This window comes from Sorex fumeus, unplaced genomic scaffold, assembly GCF_029834395.1.
Source record: "Sorex fumeus unplaced genomic scaffold, SorFum_2.1 ptg000019l, whole genome shotgun sequence".
In the NCBI taxonomy this organism is placed as follows: Eukaryota; Metazoa; Chordata; class Mammalia; order Eulipotyphla; family Soricidae; genus Sorex; species Sorex fumeus.
The window spans coordinates 39,762,313-39,786,772 of NW_026606076.1; the positions used below are offsets into that span (position 1 = coordinate 39,762,313).

Genomic DNA, 24,460 nt, shown 5'->3' on the forward strand with positions numbered 1-24,460 from the left:
ACAACTGTGTTTTATTCAGTTCAAAGTTCATTGATCTCAGTCTGTACAGTAAGCTATGGAATTGAGAATGTTCATATAGGATATGTTCATATATAGTCTTCTGCCCCCATGCCTGGCTGTTCCTCTCCGGGGCCCCTTGGAGAGGAGCGGGTTGAGCTTTCCTTCCCGCCCCGACCAGGGTTCCGGCAGCCGAAGACTTCCAGGACCAGCCACCACCATGCTGAGACCACTCTCCGCACACATGAAGGTACTGGCAGAGGGACAAAGCCACGCGGGTTCCGGGGCCGAGATCTCCAAGCCTACTCGGATTGGAGTCGAACATCTTCCACCCAGATCCTCCAAATTCCAGTAGGCGGGGGTCACACCCACCACCTGGCCCCCTGGCGCCGTGTAATCCCATCAACGGCCAAGACTCAGAGACTATAAAATATAGCTCCCGGAACCGCGCGGCCGCAAATGTGGCCGCGTGACATCTTATCAAGACATCTTTTTATGACATCTTATTATCTCATTCCTACTTTGGACAAACTTGCAGGCTATCGAATGTAGCCTGCCCACAGGTCAGAGTCTGGCAAACTCCCCGTGGCATACCAAATATGCCAAATACCAGTAACAATGATGGGTCTCATTCTCCTAAAGAGCCTTGAATATAATCTCAGGGCTAGGATGAAAGAGACATTACTGGGGCCTGCTCGAGGCAATCGACGAATAACAGGATGATGAAATGAAACAATAGGATATTATTTTTTTATTTTACAACACAAAACCCTCACACCTCCTCCTTATTTTCCTGGTCCTACCTGCTGATGCTCAGGACTCACTCCTGGCTCAGTCCCCAGAAACCACTCCTGGAAAGCTGCATATCATGTACCAGGCAAGTGCCCTACCCACTGGGCTATCTCTCCAGCCTGACATCACTTAACCTTTGCAGTGGGTTTTTTACTGTTCTAAGCACTTCGTGTCAGAGATGGTGTGAGAATTATTCAAGTCTCTGACAGCAGGGGTTTGTGGAAAAGATTTTCCTCATCTTTATAAAGGTACAGTTGAGAAAGGGGCCTGAATGGTGTTTTATCAGCAAAAAAGGACAGATCACAGGATAGCAGGAAGAGACAAAATTAGTGATACTTTCAAACCCTTGTACCTTTTGACTGTAGACTACATAAATGGTCAGGCAGCAGTTGGTCCAGTAAAAAAACACAAAGCAGCTGACTTGGACCAGGATGGTGTGGGTGGCCTTGATCTCCAGGGAGGATTGTGGGCAGAGACTGTGACTAAGGATGTGCTGGACATTCTTGTGATGGTTGAAAGGGAACTTTACCATGTGCATGCTGGTCCAGATCATGAGGGACACACAGAGGAAGTCTCTTATAACCATTCCTCCCACAAATGCAGACACTTCCATCCTCTCAGAGTCACGTGTCATACAGTACTTTTGGTTATAAACTTCTTTAACTCCGGTAATGTTGAATGGGGCCTTCACTACCAAGAGGACCTGGATATAGATCAGCATGTTGAGTACCCAGAAAAAGAGGAAGGCAGAAGAAATGCACGTGTAGATGTTTGATTTGAGCCACGTCCACTGACCATGGTTGTTGGTGATCACGATGGCTTGGAACACACTGAGAAAAGATGTGGTGCAGAGGGAAAGACCCCGGCCCACTCTGTACAAGAACAAAACTGCCTGACAACCAGTGTCGTTCAGAAAGTTTCTTATTCCAAAGAAATACATCGATTCTGGAATTCCAGAGAATAAAATTGTTATCACGTTGGCTAAAGTTAAGTGGGTAATTATCCAATCTAGTGACTTTGTTCTTTGCAGAAAGGTTTTGATATATAGCATGAGCAACAATAAATTTCCAGTGAAACCAATCATGAATTGGAAGAAAAATAATACTCTCCAAACCATATCTTGCAGAACTATTGTGTCCATCGCTTTCTTGTTTGTTGGGTAAAGACCTGCCCTCCCGTTGATCGTCGATTTGCTCGAGCGGGCCCAGTAACGTCTCCATTGGAGACTTTGTTGTTACTGTGTCTGGCATATCGAATACTCTCGGTAGCTTGCCGGGCTCTCCGAGAGGGGCGGAGGAATCGAACTCGGGTCGGCCATGTTGGCTGCGTGTAAGGCGAACGCCCTACCCGCTGTGCTATCGCTCCAGCCCTGGGTAAAGACCTGCAGAAAGAATAAATCACAGATTTGTTGGTGAACTTGAGAGCAATGTCACGATGTGCTGGTATGAATGTGACTTACACATTATCTCAGTAGAATGTGCAAAAGTGCTGTCAGTTATTTAAAAATGAATAACTAGGGCAAAATGAATTTTAGGGGGTTATCGATATCACTGATATTGCTTCCGTTTTTTTGTTTTTTATTTTAGAGTAACAGTCAGCGATGCTTATCAGATCTTCCTAGCTCTGAACTCCTGGAATGCTTGAAGGGCCCTATGGAATGATGGGGATTGAATCCAGGTCGGCCCTGTGCCGGGCAAGCACCCTCCACAGGGTACTATCTCTCTGGACCCTGTTGTTTTCTTTCTTGTAAAATTCTGGCTGGAGCGATAGCACAGCGGGTAGGGTGTTCGCCTTACAAGCGGCCAACATGGCCGACCCGAGTTCGATTCCTCCGCCCCTCTCGGAGAGCCCGGCAAGCTACCGAGAGTATTCGATATGCCAGACACAGTAACAACAAAGTCTCCAATGGAGACGTTACTGGGCCTGCTTGAGCAAATCGACGATCAACAGGAGGGCCTTTACCTTTACCTTAAAATTCTCCCAGTTTACTATTTTCAGAGAAGTAAATTTAGTATCTTGTTGAGCAATTTTAAATCTATTATATATTTTATATCATGGAATTATATTTAAGTAATATGCAGCTTAAACTGATTCTATTAAATTTGACAGTTTTAATGCACTTCTATAGTATGTCTCCAAAATCGAAAATCATTCAAGTCTTTTTTTTCCCTTTAGCTTTTTGGGTCACACCAGTGATCCTCAGGGATTAATTCTGGTCTGCACTCAATAATTAGCTCTGACTGTTCTTTGGAGACCATATAGGGTGCCGGGAATCGAACCCTGGTTGACCACATGCAAGGCAAAAGTTCTACCCAATGTATTATCGCTCTGACCCCATTCAAGTCTTTTCAACCATAGTATTGGATCACCATTTTACATAAAATCAGTCTGGTCTCTCCCCAGATCATTTCTCAGAGAATCACAGAACTATCTGCAGTTCTCCAGAAACGTTTGATTTGAGTGCCCTGACCATTTGGAGCAGTCACAGAGAATGTGACAAATCCAAATCCATCAGGAATATCCAAGCTGTAGGGACACCCAAACAGGGATCACACAGAGTATCCATGTATTCATCCATATCACTCCAGTATCTTGGTTCCCATCATGTGAGGCCCTCTTCAAGTTGACAAAAACATTTAGTACTGTGACAAGAAATGGCACAATTAAGAGGTACATGAAGAGACCCTTGGGCTGGAGCGATAGCACAGCGGTAGGGTGTTTGCCTTGCACGCAGCCAACATGGCCAACCCGAGTTCGATTCCTCCGCCACTCTCTGAGAGCCTGGCAAGCTACCAAGAGTATCTCACCCGCACGGCAGAGCCTGGCAAGCTCCCCGTGACGTATTCGATATGCCAGACACAGTAACAACAAAGTCTCTACTGGGCCCGCTCGAGCAAATCGACGAACAACGGGAGGGCCTTTTTATTTATGAAGAGACCCAGATATTTCACACAGCCAATCAGCGCCTCCTTAAAGGATAGAGTCAAGTGACAATTCGCTATTCCATCCCTGCCCTTACATGCCTGTCTGCGTCCCTCTGGTCTAAACTTGTTTTCCTTAGGGGACTATGCCAACCTTGGGGTTCCTGTTAGGGGGTGAATTTCCCACATCTCGCTCTTACTTTCCCAAGTCTCTTGCACTATCCATGAATTCATAGGCGTTTTGATTCAGTGAAGGTCTCAATATCTTTCCTGTACATTATCTTCATGTACTTCTCTACCATGAGTCACAGCTTCTCAAGAACCCTTTCGTGGGGTAGTGCATTTGCCTTGCATGTGGGCAACTGGCGTTTGATTCCCTGCATCCCAGATGGTGCTGCAAGCATTTCTGGGAGCGATTTCTGAGTGCAGAGCCAGGAGTAATCCTTGAGCATTGTCTGTGGGCTCCCAAAACAAACACAAGATAGTCAATTCTGGGAAAATACACTGAGGATCCAATTTTCATTTGTTTGAGGGCTGGACTTCAGGCTGGAGGAGGTAGAGGAGCCCACTGCAGTCCACACACTATGCAGCTGTTAGAAAAATGAAGTTATGAGATTTGCTTATAACTACATGGATGTGGAGCGTATCATGCGGAGTGCAATAAGTCACATGGACAGGGACAGAATGACTGTGACTCTTTTGTGGTGTATTAAAACATAGTATACATCTAACAACCATAGACAGTAGAAGCAAGTACCAGGAGGATAGTTCCTGGTTGGAAGCCTGTCTCAGGTTTGGTGGGATAGGGCAGTTAGTTAGAGAAGGGACCAGTATGACAATGGTGGCTGAAAGGGATCGCTCTGAACGGGGGATGTGTGCTGAAAATGGGTAAAAGTCTGAGTGTGGCTGCATCTCATTATCTGTATTGAAAGCCATAAAGTCCCCACTATTGGGGTCAAGTTTACAAGAAATTTAATGACCAAAAGGTGGGTATGTGGGAGCCATGCCCACAAACCACCTCTGGCTCAGGTAGACAAATTCATTTATTGGCCTTAATTCAGAAACCCATACCCAAACGGTATTCATTTCTTGGCCTTAATTCAGAAACCCATACCCAAACGGGGAGCCTGGCAAGCTCCCCGTGACGTATTCGATATGCCAGACACAGTAACAACAAAGTCTCCAATGGAGACGTTACTGGGCCCGCTCGAGCAAATCGGTGATCAACGGGAGGGCCATTACAGAAAACCATAAGTAAATCTTGAGATTAAAAGCTGCAGTTAGTCTCGAACTCATGCACGGCTGAAAGACTGGGGTCAATCGCAGGGGTGTGGGTTAGTCTGGTGCCCACCCAACTAGAGCCCCAGTACCTACTTGCTTCCACAATCCAAAGTCACCACCGTATCTCCACTCTGATTCCAACTTCTCAGGATGGAACTCATCAAGATATAATCTGCTGAAAATTCTGGTATGCCGGTTTTGTGACTGAAGTCTCCAGGCTTTCTCGGAGTTGGGATGGGCTAGCTCCTCCCATTTCCCTATATTCCTGGAAGCACTGGCAGTCACTTCCATGAACCAACTCCAGTGCCACCATGTAAGCTCTACTACAGACCTTTCTTCAGAGACCCATCAATTAATCTGGCAAGAGATCAGCATCCACAGTTAATCTTAGACCTGCAGAAGGCTGAACAGACTGGGGTAAATTGGAGAAGTCTGGGCCAGTCTGGTGCCCACCCAAGCTGGACTCCAGCTGCTGTTTTCTCACAAAATCCAAAATCACCACCATGCCCTGGTCTTACTCCACCGTCTCATGATGGACCTCACCAAGACATGATCTGCTGAAAATTCTGGTATGCGGGTTTTGTGGCTGAAATCTCCAGGCTTTCTCAGGATTGGGATGGGCTATCACCCCCCCACCTCCCTGTACTTCTAAAAGTCTTGACAGTCACATCCACACTCCAAAGCAGCCAACCAATAGGAAAGCTACTCCACCTTACAGTCCTGATAAAAATACCAAATGCCCTGAACAAACAGTATGATGTCTTAGTACCTGTATTTCAAACCATAATGCCCCAAAGGAAAGGAGAGAGAGAGAGAGCAAGAAGGAAAATGGCTCCCGTAGAAGTAGACTGGGAATGGGGGCTGGGTGTTTGGGGATGGTGGTAGGGAAACAGGAGACCTTGGTGGTGGGAAATGTGCACCAATGGAGGGATAGGTGCTGGATCATTGCATGACTGAAACCCTTATGAACAGCTTTGTAATGATCTATCTCATGGATAGGGCTGGAATGATAGCACAGCGGTAGGGCGTTTGCCTTGCATGCAGCCAACATGGCCGACCCAAGTTCGATTCCTCCGCCCCTCTCGGAGAGCCCAGCAAGCTACCGAGAATATCTCGCCCGCACGGCAGAGCCTGGCAAGCTACTCCTGACTTATTCGATATGCCAAACACAGTAACAACAAAGTCTCCAATGGAGACGTTACTGGGCCCGCTCAAGCAAATCGATGAACAACGGGAGGACAGTGAAACAGTGATAACAATGATATCTCATGGATATTCAATTTAAAAAATTATAAAAATGTAATGTGGAGAAAATGTTTAATTCAATCACTTGACTCAGTGATTAAATAAATAGCAGTACTCTTACATTAAAAAATCAGAATAAACTAATGTTGTTTTCTTTGGGAGATATAATTTTTCAGCTAGATCGGAGAAAAGGTTTGCACAACATATTCAATGTAGAGACAGTGGTGAGTGAAACACAGTAAAAGGATTAATTTGAAGAAGAACTTGTTTCAATCAACTTCCTTAATGAAGTACCGAAATATGTATGTTATAATAAACATTGTTTTCAAAAGCGCATCGGAAAAGGCCTATAGCAATAGCACAGCTGGGAGGATACTTGCTTTGCACATGGCTGTACTGGGTTCGATCCCTGCTACCACATATCCCCTGAGCCCCAGAAGCATTGATCCCCGAGCACAGAGCCAGGAGTGAACCCTGAGCACAGCCGATTACAGCTTAAAAGCAAACCCATAAAGCAGCATAAGGAAAAATAGCAAAAACAATGAGGGAATTCACAAAAAGCCAAAATTTCATAACTTTAGGAGACATTAACACAATTGACTTCACATTGGCAAAATAAGTGAGATTACCGTATCACAAATGAGACAGGCAGCTCTCTCCTTGAAAATTCTCATTCATAGGTCTAGATTGAGAGTTTAGTGGGCAGGATGTTTACCTTGAACGAGGCCAACCCGTTTGTTCATGGCATTTTCCCCCAGCACCACCAGGAGTAATTTCTGAGTGCAGAGCCAAGAGTAACCCCTGAACAATGCCGGTTGTGACCCTAAAAACGAAACCAATAAAACAAAGAACCAAAAGTCTTGTATAGGTCTGGAGCGATAACACAGTGTGGAGGGCTCTTGCCTGGCATGCAGTTGATAGGCTTTAATCCTTGGCATTCCTTATCGTCCCCTGAACGCCCCCTGGAGTGATTCCTGAGTTCAAAGTCAGGAGGAACCCTGAGCACCACAGGGTATGGCCTGAAACAAAAACAAAACAATTTTGTACTATAAAATATTATGAATATAAGAGAAAACGTATTGATTCAAGGTGATTATAACAAAACATACAATTTGCCAAGCTCATTATTTTAGGCCATGGGTATGAATATCACAGCTCACTTTATCCCATGATATCTTCAATAATACGATAACAAAATAAAGAAGCTGAATATTGAAAATGATAAATTGTTAGATTTCTTTATTCAATATTAATGAATGATCTACATTGGTTAATATTGAGCCCTTCAACAAAAATATCATTATCACAGCTTAATCACTTAATCACTTAACTTCCCGTTAGTCGTCGATTTGCTCGAGCGGGCGCCAGTAACATCTCCATTTGTCCCTGTCACGTGCTAGTGTAGCCCAATGGCATCTGTTCGCTCTGGGAACATGAAGAGCCTCAAACCGATCGTTCATGATCTTGATGAAGAAGTCTGACCATCTGGTAGGTGGGCGGCCACGCGGTCTTTTGACATCCCGTGGAATCCAGTCGGTAACAGCTCTAGTCCAGCGGTCGTCTTTAAATCTCATTACGTGACCAGTGCATCTGATTTTCGACACCTTGGCAAACAAGACAGCGTCCCTGATTCTTGATCACAGTGCAATTCATAAAATAGTTACAAAGTTATAGGATTAGCAACATAAAAACCACTATCAAATAAGAAGAATTGGTGCAAGAAATTGTTGGCCAAAACTTTTTAAACACGTAGGAAGATTTTTTTTTGGATGACAGAAAAAACATTTGAATGCATAAAATATGAATCAAAATATCTGGCATTATAATAAAAAATTCTCCCCAAAATTAAACACTCTAAAATTTAGAAAACAAATCCCCAAACAACCCTCAAATCATTTAACTAAGTGGAACTAGATAAGATAGTTCTAATTTTCTTTTGTTTGTTTTTTTGGGGCACTCTTGTCAGTACTTACTTACTCCTGGCCCTGCACTCAGGGACCACTCGTGGTGGGCTCAGGGACCCTATGGGATGTCGGGAATCAAACCTGCATCATGGCAAGAGCCCTTCCCGCTGCACTGTGGCTGCTGCCTCCAACAGTTCTGACATTTAGGTTATTAGATCATAGGATCTAAGAAAACTACCTGAAGCAAAAGCATTTGGGAGGAAAAGCTCAAAATCAATGAGAATTACATGAAGAGGTGGGAAGAGGAGAAATACAAGAAAAGTGAACTCAGAAAACAAAGTTTAATCAGAGTGGAATGGTGAACAGAGTTGCTATAAAGTGATGAGTAAAAGGTAAGGTAAAGGTAAAGGCCCTCCCGTTGATCGTCGATTTGCTCGAGCGGGCCCAGTAATGTCTCCATTGGAGACTTTGTTGTTACTGTGTCTGGCATATCGAATACGTCACTCTCGGTAGCTTGCCGGGCTCTCCGAGAGGGGCGGAGGAATCGAACTCGGGTCGACCATGTTGGCCGCTTGTAAGGCAGACGCCCTACCCACTGTGCTATCGCTCCAGCCCTAAAGGAAAGCCTGCCCTCCCGTTGATCGTCGATTTTGCTCGAGAGGTCCCAGTAACATCTCCATTGGAGACTATGTTGTTACTGTGTCTGGCATATCGAATACTCTCGGTAGCTTGCCGGGCTCTCCGAGAGGGGCGGAGGAATCGAACTCGGGTCGGCCATGTTGGCCACTTGTAAGGCGAACGCCCTACCACTGTGCTATGAGTGAGGATGTAAATGTTCTAAGGAGGTTGGTATATGCGTTACTCTAAGAACTAGATATGGCCACCATAAAGTTAAAAAAAAACTCTTTAGAACAGAGGGGAATGCCCTGCCACAGAGACAGGGTGGGATGGGGGGGGGGATGGGGGGTGGGAGGGATACTGGGATCCGTGGTGGTGGGAAATGGGCACTGGTGGAGGGATGGGTGTTTGATCATTGTATAAGAGAAACCCAAGCACAAAAATGTGTAAGTCTGCAACTGTACCTCATGATGTCTCACTATTAAAAAATTTTATAATAAAAAAAAAGAAAGAAACATCAAGAAAAGTAGAATAAATAAAGGGAATTACTACACATCAAAAAAAACACTCTTTAAAATGAAAATGAAAACTAAGAGCAATAAAAAAGGGGGGGCTGGAGCGAAAATCCAGCACAGAGGGCACTTGCCTTGCTCATGGTGGGTTTGGGATTAATCCCTGGCATCACATTGCAGGTCCCGGAAACCTGTCAGGAGTGATGCCTGAGCACAGAGCCAGGAGTAAGTCCTGAGCACCGCTAGAGTGGCCCCTAAACAACTAAAGTTAAATAAAAGGATAAGTACAATAGAATACAAAACGCAGCAAAAAATGTATGGTTGAAACAGCAGAGAAGAAAATCCTTAATTGATAGTGCAGTGGGTAGGGCACTTGCCTTTCAGGATTCCATCCCCAGCATCCTCTGAGCGTGGCCACAGTAATTCCTTCTTACCTTGCAAACAACTGACCAGCTACCATCCCATAGGTTTCCCCAAGCAGAGGAAGGAGTAACCCTTCCTGCATGCAGAGGAAGAAGTAACCCCTCAGCATCACTTGAGGTTATGACTCAAAAGCATAAAACAAAACAAAGAAGAAAAAAAACAGAATATCATGAGTATAAAGGAATGTGAGAAGAGGAACTCAGGTGAGCTTAGCATTTGACAAAAGCCTGTCCCACAAAAACAGCATCAGGAAAAAAAATTCTCAGAAACCAATTTCTTAACTATCTGACTTTCAGTAGAAATACTTCCAGGGTCAATAAGTAAAATAGCAGAAATCCAAAACCAACATTTAATTCTTGAACCCAGCTGTAGAAAGCAAATCACTTCACAATGCTTTTTCAGCATGTCTGATTTGGGGGGGGGGGTAAACTCTGAATAATAGTGGTGAATCTTTTATTGAAACAATGAATCTAATCAAAGCAGATAGAGTGTTAACTAGAATTCATCTGCCTCACAGGGACTGGGAGGGGTGGGGGGTGGGGTCTTATTGGGGTTCTTCATGGTAAAAAATAAGTATTGGTAAAGGGAAATGTGTTTTGATATTTGCATGACTGAGACCTAAACCTGAAAGCTTTGTAACTTTTCCCACAGTGATTCAATAAATAAATAAATTTAAAAAAAAAAAAGGAAAAAAATTTCTGTTTTTTTTTTCTTTTGGCTTTTTTGGATCACACTTTGTTGGATACAAACTCTAAGTGTTTTAGGCTTCATAGGTGAATCGACTCTTTTCCCCCGTCCCAGAGAAGCTTCCCATGCCCTTGCTAACATCCCTAATTTATCAAAGTGTATCTTCAACTTTTCCTTTGTGTTGGATATTAACCCTAAGTGCTTTAGGCTTCATCAGTGAATTGCCCCCTTTATTCCTCCTACAGAAGCTTAACATGCTCTTGCTGGAAAACCTAATTTGGTTAAAGTTCATCCTTTACTTTTCCCTTATATTTTACCTCTCATTGTCACAATTCCCCAGGTCAGTCTTAATTACTTAGAAGCGAAAACTTTCTGGTTAATTCTGAACTTTGTATTTGTATTGCTTTGTATTTGAAGTGCTGTAGATTTACACCTGTTTTAATAAAAATTAAATAAATAAATAGGAAACAGGTATACATCTTTTCATTTATTTATTTATTTATTTTTATTAAAACAGGTGTAAATCTACAGCACTTCTCCCCTGTAGCCTTTTTTTTCCTTTTTGGGTCATACCCGGCGATGCTCAGGAGTTACTCCTGGTTCATGCACTCAGGAACTACTCCTGGCGGTGCTCGGGGGACTATATGGGATGCTGGGAATCGAACTTAGGTTGGCTGCATGCAAGGCAAACACCCTACCCGCTGTGCTATTGCTCCAGCCAATCCCCCCCCTCCACCCCATCCTTTTTATAAGAGCAATATTCTTTGGTTAAACACAGAAAGACCATTAATGCTATGCTCCTAATATTTGGGAGTTGATTGACTCTGAGATGTATCTGCTCCTGCGTATAATTACTTGGTCATAATTACTTGACTCAGGCTTCAGTTGTAGTTCCTAACACCCCAAAAAGGAGGTCCCACCATGGGACTGGGATGGACCCGTGGGGAATGGCAAAACCACCTGGCATAGAAATGGGACAATCTAAACGGCATAAATGCATGGTCTTGATGTAAGTTGTTACAAACTAAGAGACAGGGCCCCCATGGGGAAGGACAAGCTGAACTGGCCTGAGGACTTAGTCTGGGATTTACGGTAAAAGCCTTGCTTGGTCTCAGAGCCAGAGAACTAAGTGTTGGGATCTTTGTCTCTTGTTGTGTTCATCCAAACAATTGGAAGAATTGATAATTTATACAACTAGGGGGAAAGATAAGAGCAAAGTAGATATCCCTGGGAGACAGAGTGTCTTTTTGAGTTGATCTACCAAGAGAATTTCCTCTGCCAATGTTTATTTATGTAAATGAGCAATCACACCTATGTCCTTACCTCAATCCCCCATCAGATGTTCTAGAAGAATGCTAGCAACTCTGCATTAAAAGGGCCATTTTCACCCTCAGACTGTGGTCCTCCATCTCCCCATCTCTCTGCTCTATGCTGGGGAGCCCTGGGGAGGCAGGGAGTCAGCTCTGGTCCACAGAACACAAACACATCACAGTAGCAGTTTGTGAACTCACACACATGGTGATGCTCAGGTCTCTACCTGCTCTGCATTCAGGAAATATTCCTGGCGGTGCTCAGGGGACCCTATGGAATGCCAGGGATGTTGGAACTAGGGTCAGCTGTGAGCAAGGGAACTGCCCTCCTCCAGCCCCAGGGAAAGAAAATTTTTCTAAAGAAAAATCTCTGTCTCTTCCTTTCAGCAGGAGCAGAGACAGGAAGTAATTACTGAGTCTGAGGCTGATGAAGTTGACAGCACCCTCTGCCAGGCTGTGGGTGAATGCCTGTGTATTAATCCAGGCTTATAAAAACACACCAGTGACTTGTCCCCAGACTCCCTGTCACTTTGAGCTCAGGGAACTTTCTGATATGCCCATGGACTCCCAAATTACTGTCTGAGTTGCAAAAGGATCAATTTAGAAGTTTTTAGTGAAAGTCCCCCTCAGGTGTTCACTTCAGAAACTTTCCCATTATGTCATCCTGAGTCCGCCTAGATCTGCAGGAGCAAATGAGAAAACAAACTTGGGATAATTGGCTACTCGCAGAGGTATCAAAAGTTCTCATTGCTCTGATCAAATAGCTCTGACAGCCTTTTGGAGAGGAATCGCTTTTCTCTCAGGATTTATTGTGGGAACAACCAGATCTCCACTGAGTTAAGAAAAAAAGAATTATAAATGAGATTTCCTTTTTTATTAAATCACCAAGAGATACAGTCACAAAACTTTCATGTTTAAGTTTCAGTCCTACAATGATAGAACTCCCATCTCTCCACCAGGGCACATTTTCCACCACCAATGTTCCCAGTAACCCACCCAACCCTCCCAACTGCTTCTTTTCCCAATACTCTTTCTCTACTTTAGGGCATTATGATTTTGCAATATAGATACTGAGGGGCTAACACGTTTGGCTCTTGATTGACTTTCAGCACACATGTCTCATCCTGAGTGATCCCTCCAACCATCATTAACTCAGAGATCCCCAGTCTATCCCAGCAAATTTTCTTCCAATTCATACGGAAGGCTTCCAATATGGAGCAATATTCCTGACCCTTATCTCTACTGTCCTTGAGTGTCAGTCTCATAATATTTTATTTTGTATTCCACAAGTGAATGCAGCCGTTCTACATCTGTCCCTCTCTTTCTGACTCATTCCACTTAGCATGATACTCTCCATGACTATCCACTTATAAGGAAATGTCATGATTTCATCTTTCCTAACAGCTGCATAGTATTCCATTGTGTAGACGTACCAAAGTTTCTTTAACCAGTTGCTTGTTTTTGTGTTGTTTCTAACTTCTGGCTATTGTGAACAGTGTACGGATCAGTTCCTGATCATGCATTCTACTTGTCTTTGAAAGCTCACCTTTTTCCTGAGGTCCACCTTTTCTCCAGTCCATACAGATGATTTAGTCTATCACACTACCTTCCAATCTGTCGCAAGCTCTCTCTGCATGCTAAGGTTTCATATCTATTTCACTGCTGGAGCAGTGCGAAGGTCACCAGACACGCAGTGGAGAAGCTGAATGCAGGAATGTCAGCACGGTGCTGTTCTACTTTCTTGATCAACCGAGGCCAAGTGTTTCTCACCACGGATAAATTAAGAACAACCTTTGAGCATTGCTTTGTCTTCACTTGACATAAAATCTTTCGGTTCCATTACATTGCTGAAAAAGGCATGATAGTATCATTACTTGCTACTAAAGACAAAATCGGATTTGCTTTGTACATAACATCTTTGTGGATCCTTGTTTGTTTGTTTTTTTACCCTGAGCTCTTTATCCGGCATTTCTTGGGGCCTGATGGCATCATTTTCCTGTAAATGTTAATTCTTAAGGATTAAAAAAAACAGCCTGAATATTAATGGAATCTCTAAACCATATTATATTTATTTAATTTTCAGTCACAATTAGTGATGCTTAGTGGTTCCACCTAACTCTGCACACCTTTGGGTGGGGGTACCATATGGGATGCCAGGTATTAAACCTGCTATACTATGTTTTTCAGAGCTGCTTACTTATTTATATATCATAAATTATTGTGTACATCTATGACTATTTGATGAGCATGAAAAGTGAAACTCTCAAATTCTAGATATATAAGAGCATTTAAATGACTCATACTCTGTTTTGATCAGTTTTATGGTTTTTGTAGCTATTTGGGTCACACCCAGTGATGGTCAGGGCTGTCTGTTGGCTCTACACTCAGGAATTACTCCTGGCAGTTCCTGGTGACCCATATGTGATGCTGGGGATTAAACTCTGGTCAGCCGGTGCAAAGCAAGTGTATCCTCATGTGTTGGTTCCTGCAGACACTATTTCTGAGTCATCTGAGGGTGCCACCCTGTTGAAGAAAGATCCGGAGCTTCTCCTGCAGGTGGGAGGGCTTCAGAGACCCTGCTCCAGAGATGACATAGGGCATTCCCAGGAGGGACGCTCTCCCCCCATAATTTGTAATTGCTATGTGTAATTGCCCCTCTATTACAAGCAGTTAGGCTTTGCTATGAGTCTACTTTTCTGCCTTGCAGAAGGTTATGTTTTTTGAGTTACTTGTCACCCATGCAGTGCATCCATGGCTCATCACTCCCCAGGGACACTCGCAAGTTTCCCATGTGTGTTAAATTCCGGCTAGTGTTCAACTCCTCCTTTGCTCTTCCCCTGCAATGTTTCCCATCCTATCCCCGTACCCCTCTCTTTAGTAGCTCTTTTTCCCCACATTAGCCCTGTTTATTGTTCAATAAGGTTTTTTTTTTTCTGGCGAACTGTTGGAAACCTGTTCTTCTGTCCATCACCGGGGAGCGCCTGGCGGTCTCAAGTGCACCAGGGCACAGGGACACCGCAGGTTGGGGATTGCTCCAGACTTATGTTTTTTGAAATGTTCTTTTCCATGTGTAATCCAATTGTAGTAAATAATACCAAATTATAATGTGTTGTAATTATCATGGGTAAAGCAAAAAAATAATGTGGGGAGGGATGGGGTATGAGGATGACCATGATGGGAAACCTTTAAAATAAAACGGTCCGGAAAAGGAGAGAGAACTGTTGGAAGGTTCGTACCTTGCCATTGCCAACCTGGGTTGATCCCCCGCACCAGCAAACACCTTGCACCCTCACACCTTTAGTTCTGCTTGGCCACCCCAAACTAAAGCCAGAGCACTCGTGTGGCAGTGTGGGGGGCTGCAGAGGTGAGCGAGGATCGGGGGTCCCTCTGCTGAGAGCTCAGAGGGTCCGGGGAGCTTCAGCAGGTTCTGGAAGGAGGTCAGGACCAAGGGTGGACATTCCTAAGAGAAAGGACATTGGGCAGGGACGGACACGCTCCACAGCGCCGTCTTGTGGTGATGGAGAGGAAGTGACGCGTCCCGGTTTTACTGGGTAGATTTCCAAGGAAGGGTTTTGCTTCAATGATTAAGGATCAAGCCTCAGGCAATAGAGCAGGAGAAAACTGGGTAGAAAAACGGACCCCCCTTGTATCTGTTAAACTGGATGGGATCTCAGGCACATCATTAGTTCCCTGAGCACCTACAGGAATAATTAAGGAAAGACTTGTTACTGTGTTTGGCATATTGAATACCTCACGGGTAGCTTGCCAGGCTTTGGCGTGCTAGCAAGATACTATCAGTACCTTGCCAGGCTTTCCGAGAGGGTCTGAGGAATCCAGCCGAGGTCCACCGGGTCAGCCACGTGCAAGGCAAACATCCTATCAGCTGTGCTATAGCTCCAGCCCCCAAACTGGAAATCTTAAGGGTGGTCAACTCGAGCATTGGCAGTTCCGCCTAATCGCCACGAGATGGCAGTGTGGGGCGTTTCCGTCCCTCCCTAGGCCCATTTCTCTAAGAAATTTCCACCCTTGGGTTTGCTTCGATGTTAGCTATGGGGTAATTAAGGATTAAGCATGCAGCCTGGGGCGTGCAGCAGTAGCAGAGCCCTTAGGGCCCTTGCCTTGCGTTCTGCACACCTTGGTACCTTCGCCAGTATCCCATATGGCCCCCCAATTATGCCAAGATTGATTCCTGAGTACAGAGCCAGTAGTCACCCCGGAGCATCGTCAATTGTCACCCCCAAAACATAAAAAAAAGAAAAGAAATCAGAGCAGCGTCATCCGATGCCGGCAGATTCCTTCGGATGCAACCTTAGTGGGGTACGGAGATGAATCTTGCTTTCACACCCCTCATTCTCAAAGAACAGGAGAACACCCTCAGAATTATGGGGTGTCAGGCTGTGGGGTGCACAATAACTTCAAACTTTTATGAAGCAGTTCAGCCAAAGAATTAGCAGAGCCCGTTTAGAACTTGCCTTGCTCAGAGAGAAAGAACATAACATTTTTATTTAAAAATTTTTTTAAATGAAACTTGCCTTCCTTGGGGCAGGTGAGGTTCAAACCCAGGCATTTCTAATAGTCCCCAGAACCCCGCGGTCCCACACCAAACCCCCATATAAAATTAAAAATCCTCATCAGTGGGGCTGGAGCGATAGCACAGCAGTTAAAGGAGTTTGCCTTGCACGCAGGTGACCTGGGATCGATTCCCAGCATCCCATATGGTTCCTTGAGCACCACCAGAAGGAATTCAGAGCCAGCAGTAAACCCTGTACCTCGCTGGGTGTGACCCAAAAAGAAAAAAAAATCCTCAGCAGAACAGGTATATAAGAATTTTCAGGGAAGGAGATTGGCTGCTGAGGCTCAGTATTACCATTTTCATAAAGTTCTTCCCATCTCACCCCAAGTTCCTCTGATGGCAGCTACCTTCACCCAAACTTCTGGAGATGTTGGAATTGAATCTGGCCTGTGACATCCTCCTTACGGAGAACAGACCCCTTGGGACGTCTGATTTGTATGCAAACCCCAAAGTTCTCTTAGGGAAGGAGGAAGATACAGGGTCAGAAATGTGGGGTGCTGGCGCATGGGATGACAGTGCTGGAGACTTGTAAGAACGGGTCGTTTTGAAGAGATCGTACTGCGGGAGGCACAATCGTCTTCTGTGCTCACCCTGGTTCTGTCTCAGGCACCAATAAGGCCACCTGAACTGCCCTAAAAAAATGCTACCACCATCCAGAGCCCAAACCCCAAAATCAAGAAGCCAGAGCCACTAGCTTGGCCAGTCAGCTCTGGGGGCTATGGAGCGGATCAAGGATTTGGCTCCATTGCACAGAAATCATTTATTTTTCCTGCAGAGATTCTGAGGGTTCTGGGGAGCTATAGAGGGGCTCTGAAGGCAGGTCAGGACTAGGAATGAACGTTTCTTAGAGGAACGTCCCAGGGGAGGGATGGAGACGTCCCACAGCGCCCCTCTCGCGGTGCATTGGGGGAAGAGCCACGGCCTGACTTTCTTGCCTAAAGATTTGCAGCCCTTGGGTTCGCTTCCATGTTACCCTGCAGTCACTAGGATCCAGCAGGCCACCTCAGGCCATGCAGCTGTACCGAGCATCCAGGGCACTTGCCTCGCATGGGGCGACCCGGGTGTCGGGATTGAACCCAGCAGCTTGGCACATGCTTTGCCCGCAGTAGAATCTCTCCCTCTAAGCCCCTTTCGCAAACGGTCCCTGTCCCGGTCATCCGCACATCTTCGTGGTCTTCCGTGGAGGAAGGTGGTGGACGCAAGACTCAGCTCGGCATCCCCAAGTTCAGCGTGAAGGAATCCTCCGTGAAAGGTTTGTTTGTGTTTCGGGGACCACACCTGGCGATTTTCGGGGGTCACCACTGCCCCTGCACTCATGAATCATTCCTGACAGTCTCCGGGGGAACGTATGGGGTGCAGGGATAGAGCCCGGATCGCCCCATACAAGGCAAGGGTCCTCCCGGCTCAGTTTTCGATCCATGACACTAGGCTGCGTGCTTGATCCTTAATGAACCTGTAACATTGAAGCAAAGAAAAGGGCTGGAAATCTTAAGCGTGGGAAAGTCGGGCCGCAGCAGTTCCGCCGAAAGGCCACGAGATGGCGATGTGGAGAGTTTCTGCCCCTTCCCAGGCCCGTTTCTCTAAGAATTTTCCACTCTTAAAAAATTTGGAAAACAGTATGGACGATTCTCAAAAAATTAGAATTTGATCTCCCATTTGACCCAGCTATAGCACTCCTGGGAATATATCCCAGAGAGGCAGAAAGGTATAGTCGAAGTGACATCTGCAATTGTTTGTTCATTGCAGCACTCTTTACAATAGCCAGAATCTGGAAAAAACCTGAGTGCCCGAGAACAGATGACTGGTTAAAGAAACTTTGGTACATCTACACAATGGAGTACTATGTAGCTGTTAGAAAAGATGAAGTCATGAAATTCACATACAAGTGGTAGGTAAAGGTAAGGTAAAGGCCCTCCCGTTGATCATCGATTTGCTCGAGCGGGCCCAGTAACGTCTCCATTGGAGACTTTGTTGTTACTGTGTCTGGCATATCGAATACTCTCGGTAGCTTGCCGGGCTCTCCGAGAGGGGCGGAGGAATCGAACTCGGGTCGGCTATGTTGGCCGCTTGTAAGGCGGACGCCCTACCCGCTGTGCTATCGCTCCAGCAAGTGGTACTACATGGAAAGTATCATGTTAAGCGAAATGAGTCAGAAAGAGCGAGATAGACACAGAAAGACTGCATTCATCTGGGGAACATAAAGCAACAAAACGGGAGATTAACACCCAGGAAGGGGTCAGATTAGTACCAGGAATTTTGCTCCATGACTTGAAGGCCAGCCACATGCGCTAGGTGAAAAGGAAGCTCACATAGAGAAGAGAGCACCAAATAAAGGGTGTTGTGAAGACCCTCCCAGGGTGGGAGAGACATGCTAAAAGTAGTCTATAGACCAAACATGATTGCCACTCAATGCCTCTCTGGCAAAACACAGTACCCAAAAGAAGAGAGAGAGAACAATGGGGAATGCCCTGCCACAGCGGCAGGGTGGGGGGTGGGGGTGGGAGGGATGCTAGGACCCGTGGTGGGGGAGGATGGGCACTGGTGGAGGGATGGGTACTTGAACATTGTATAACTGAAACCCAAGCACAAAAATTTATAAGTCTATAAATGTACTTCATGGTGTTTCACTAATAAAAAAATGATTAAATAAAAAAAAAGGAAAAAAAATTTGGGTTGCCCATAATAACCCAAATTTGGGTTTCGGTTGTTTGGGTTACCCATAACAGGAAACATTCAAATCTCTCTATCACAGACATCGCACATTGGATTCAGAACTTTTCTTGCTCAGAGCAAAGAGAACAAAAAATGTAAGAAAATAACCTTTCCTTGCTCATTCCAGGCCCGGTTCAATCCTCTGTACCCCTCGAGGTCCAGAGACAAATATAGGGCAACCCACTCAACCCCCGAGGTGATTCAGCTAAGCACCCAACAAAGATCTGAAGGCTGGAATCGAATTCAGGTTACTCAAGTGAAAGATAAGCATCCACAGACTCTCTTACCGCTGCACCTGTGGAAGTGGCTTGCTTGATCCTTAATGACCCGATACTTAACACTGAAGCAAACCTAAAGGTGGAAAATTCTTACAGAAATGGGCCTGGGGAGGGACGGAAACGCCCACAGCGCCATCTCGTGGCGTTTCGGCGGGACTCCCGCGGCCCGAATTTCCCACGCTTAAGACTTCCAGCCCTTTTCTTGGTTTCAATGTTTAGGTACAGGGTCATTAAGGATCAAGCAAGCCCCTTGGGTCGCTGCAGAGGGAGCAGAGCGGTTAGTGCTCTTGGCTTGCAATCACAGGCCCTGATTCTTTGTCTCTTCATAGAGTCTCACCCTCATGCTGTAGTGATTCCTGAGTGCAGAGCCAGGAGAACCTCTGAGCGTTGCTGGGTTTGTGGCCCCCAAACCATGAACAAACCAAATAAAACCGTAACAGCCTCAGACACTTAATGGAGGATTCCCTCACTCTATGTTGGTGGCTTCTAAGCTGTATCTTGCTACATCCCTGTATCTTCTTAGTAGAAGAGGGTTGGGGCACCCTCAGAACATGGGGTGATGGCACATGGGGTTAACTATAACTGGAGACCTTTCCAAAGAGTTGGGTCACAGACAGAGCAAAGCTGGCTCAGATCTTTTCTTGTTCAAAGCGAACAGAACAACGACAAGATAATCTCACCCTGCACATATCTGACCAGGTTCAATTCCAGGTACTCAATGGTCCCCAGCACCCTGTGGGCCCACACCAAAGAAGCCCCCCCCCCACCAATCCTCGGATCCAGAGCTATAGGACAGCGTGTAGGGCATTTCCCTGGCACACAACAGACCCTGTCACTTTGAGCTCAGGAAACTTTCTGATGTGCCCATGGACTCACAAATTACTGTCTGAGTTGCAAAAGGATCAATTTAGAAAAGATTTTAATGAAAGTCCCCCTCAGGTGTTCACTTCAGAAACTTTCCCATTTCATCAACCTCAGTCCACAGAGTTCTGCAATAGCAGAGCAGAAAATAAACTTGGGGATAATTGGCTACTTGCAGAGATATCAAAAGTTCTCATTGCTCTGATCAGATAGCTCTGACAGCCTTTTGGAGAGGAATCGCTTTTCTCTCAGGATTTATTGTGGGAACAACCAGATCTCCACTGAGTTAAGAAAAAAGAATTATAAATGATATTTCCTTTTTTATTAAATCACCATGAGATACAGTCACAAAACTTTCATGTTTAAGTTTCAGTCCTACAATGATAGAACTCCCATCCCTCCACCAGGGCACTTTTTCCACCACCAATGTCCCCAGTATCCGATCCCCACTCCTCCCACTGATTCTGTGGCAATTTCCCCAATACTCTTTCTCTACTTTAGGGCATTATGATTTTGCAATATAGATCCTGAGGGGCTATCACATTTGGTCCTTCACTGACTTTCAGCATACATGTCCCATCCTGAGATCCTTCCAACCATCATTAACTCAGGGATTCCCACTCTATCCCAGCAAATACTCCTCCAGCTCATAAGGAAGATTTCCAACTATGAAGCAATATTCCTGGCCCTTATCTCTACTGTCCTTGGGTATCAGTCTCATAACATGTTATTTTATAGTCCACAAATGAATGCAGTCATTCTATGTCTGTCCCTCGCATTCTGAATCATTTCACTTAACATGATACTCTTATGACCATCCACTTATGAGGAAATGTCATAATTTCATCTTTCCTAACAGCTGCGTAGTATTCCATTGTGTAAATGTACCAAAGTTTCTCTAACCAGTTGTTCGTTTGGCCACTCGAGTTGTTTCCCGCTTCTGGTTATTGTGAACAGTGTTAGGACCTGTTCTTGGTCATGCATTCAACTTGTCTTTGAAAACTCAATTTATTCAATTGTATTCTCAAGAGTATCATAAAGAAATAAAGAAGAAAAATGTTGAAAATTATAAATTGTTAGAGATCCACTATTAATGAATGATTCAAATTAGTTACTAATTGGAACCTCCAAAAGAAAACTATCATGATGACACAATCCACAAAATCATTGCAAAGTTAAAGGATTTTCAATACTATTACTCCTATAAAATCATTCCAATTGGTCTAAGAAATTCTTGGTCAAAACTTTTTAAACTCATAGAAAGATGTTTTTGGATGATAGAAAAGACACATGAATACATAAAATCTTCATGAATCAGAACATCTGGTATTATAATAGAAAATTCTCCCCAAAATTAAAAACTCTAAAATTTATAAGGCACATCCCCAAACAACCCTAAAATCATTTAACTGAGCATAACCAGATAAGATAGTTCGAATTTTCTTTCATTTATTTTTATTTTTGAACCACACTCAGCAGTACTCAGGGTTTAGTCCTGGCTCTGCACTCAAGGATCACTCCTGGCAAAAATGAAGATTCTTGAGGATTAAAAAAATCAGCCTGAATTTTAATGGAATCTCTAAACCATATATATATATATGGTTAAGAAAAGAAGGATTATAAATGATAATGTGTATATATATATGGTTTAGAGATTCCATTAAAATTAATGTGTATTCCATTAATATAAATATTAATATATATAATATATGATTTGTACGAGCGGGCCCAGTAACGTCTCCATTGGAGACTTTGTTGTTACTGTGTCTGGCATATCGAATACTCTCGGTAGCTTGCCGGGCTCTCCGAGAGGGGCGGAGGAATCGAACTCGGGTCGGCCATGTTGGCCGCTTGTAAGGCAAACGCCCTACCCGCTGTGCTATCGCTCCAGCCCATATGATTAATGTGTGTTCCATTAATATATATGTGTATTAAAATTTTAATACACTATATATATATACATATATCAATGCTCTGTCCTCCCATTGTTCATCGATTTGTTCAAGCAGGCCCAGTAACATCTCCATTGTGAGACTTGTTGTTACTGTGTTTGGCATACTGAATATGTCATGGGTAGCTTGCCAGGCTCTGCCATGCGGGTAAGACACTCTCGATAGCTTGCCAGGGGCAAATGCCCTACTGTTGTGCTACTAAATACATTATAAAGAAAAGTGCCCTATCTCTCTGAGAAAATTTTTAAAAACTGAACATTGATAATAACGTTTAAGGATCTTGGCTAATGTTTGTTGTTATTAGAACGATGTCATCAACGAAGCAGAGGTGGAGTAGTTGCCAACCGTCTATCTTCACTCCCATTTCTTCCAATTCCAGTCGTCAAATGACATTCTCCAGGGTGGCAGTGAAGAGTTTCGGTGAACTGGTATTGCCCCTGCGAACCTCTCCCTTTACGTCGATGATCACTTCCTTGAAGAATGGTGAACTCCACATCACTTAAAAATGTTTTTCTTTTTCGAATGGCAAAAAGGCACATGAGAAAATGCTCTACATCACTAATCATCAGAGAGATGCAGATCAAAACCACAATGAGATATCATTTCACACCACAGAGACTGGCCCACATCCACAAGAACAAAAGCAACCGGTGCTGGCGCGGATGTGGCGAGAAAGGGACCCTCCTTCACTGCTGGTGGGAATGCCGGCTGGTCCAACCCTTTTGGAAAACAGTATGGATGACTCTCAAAAAATTAGAATTTGATCTGCCATTTGACCCAGCTATAGCACTCCTGGGAATATATCCCGGAGAGGCAAAAAGGTATAGTCGAAGTGACATCTGCAATTGTTTGTTCATTGCAGCACTCTTTACAATAGCCAGAATCTGGAAAAAACCTGAGTGCCCAAGAACAGATGACTGGTTAAAGAAACTTTGGTACATTTACACAATGGAGTACTATGTAGCTGTTAGAAAAGATGAAGTTATGAAATTTACATACAAGTGGTACTACATGAAAAGTATCATGTTAAGCGAAATGAGTCAGAAAGAGCGGGATAGACACAGAAAGATTGCATTCATCTGGGGAACATAAAGCAACAAAAAGGGAGAGTGACACCCAGGAATGGCTGAGATTAGTACCAGGAATTTTGCTCCATGAATGGAAGGCCAGCCACAGGCTCTAGGTGAAAAGGAAGCTCAGATAGAGAAGAGAGTACCAAATGAAGGGTGTTGTGAGGGCCCTCCCAGGGTGGGAGAAGCATGCTAAAAGTAGTCGATAGACCAAACATGATTGCCACTCAAAGCCTCTCTTGCAAAACACAGTACCCAAAAGAAGAGAGAGAGAACAAGGGGGAATACCCTGCCACAGAGGCAGGATGGGACGGGGGGGGGGGGATGAGGGTGGGGGGGGATGCTGGGACCCATGGGGATGGATGACGGGCACTGGTGGAGGGATGGGCACTTGATCATTGTATAACTGAAACCCAAGCACAAAATTTGTAAGCCTATAACTGTACCTCATGGTTTTTCACTAATAAAAAAAGAAAAAAGAAAAAAAATGTTTTTCTTTAAATTGGATATCCATGAGAAAGATCATTCCAGGCTGTTCATAATTGGGGTTCAGTCGTGCAATGATTGAGCACCCATTCCTCCTCCAGTGTACATTTCCCACCATGAAGATCTTCTGTTTCCCTACCACCATGCCCCGTCCCCCAGTCCCAAACCCCAGGCACTTTCCTTCTTGCTCTCTCTTTCCTTTTCCTTTTGTCTGGAGTGAGACATTTCTTATACTGCTGACAAATTGATTCTTACCTTCATTTGAGCTCTTTTATAGATTTCCATAAACTCCTGTTTTATGCGTTCAGTAAAATTATTTGGAACTCAGTGAATAATGTCTCCATTGCTTTGTTGTCACTATCTCACTTTTGTTTTAAACCTTTTATCTATTTATTGACTTTTGAGGTCACACCTGGCGGTTCTCAGGGGTTCCTCCTGGCTCTGCACTCAGAAGTTATTTCTGGTATTGCTTGGGAGACCCTATGGGATGCCGGGATTGAACCAGGGTCAGCTTGTGCAAGGAAACTACCTTACCAGCTGTACTATTGCTGAAGCCCAAACCCTACTGCACTATGATTCTATCGGAGGACTTTTCCAGGGTTGGAGAGATAAACAATGGGATAGAACACTTGCCTTGCATATGGGTAACCAGGTTTGATCTCCAGCACCCAATTACCTGAGGAATGGGTCACAGTACGTCCATTGTTTCCACAGAGCCACTTCAGTACTCTCAAAGGTGAATATTTGAAATCATATTATAAATGAAATAAAGGAGGCATGGAGCAATAGTATCGAGGGTAATGTGCTTGTCTTGAGAGCAGCCAACCCCGGTTGGAGA

At 44.5% G+C, this 24,460-nt stretch overlaps 1 pseudogene; it reads right to left on the reverse strand.

The window, feature by feature from the left end:
- Window positions 1-939: 939 nt before the first annotated feature.
- LOC130022282 (vomeronasal type-1 receptor 4-like) lies at window positions 940-1,840 on the reverse strand (annotated as a pseudogene).
- Between the last annotated feature and the right edge of the window lie 22,620 nt (window positions 1,841-24,460).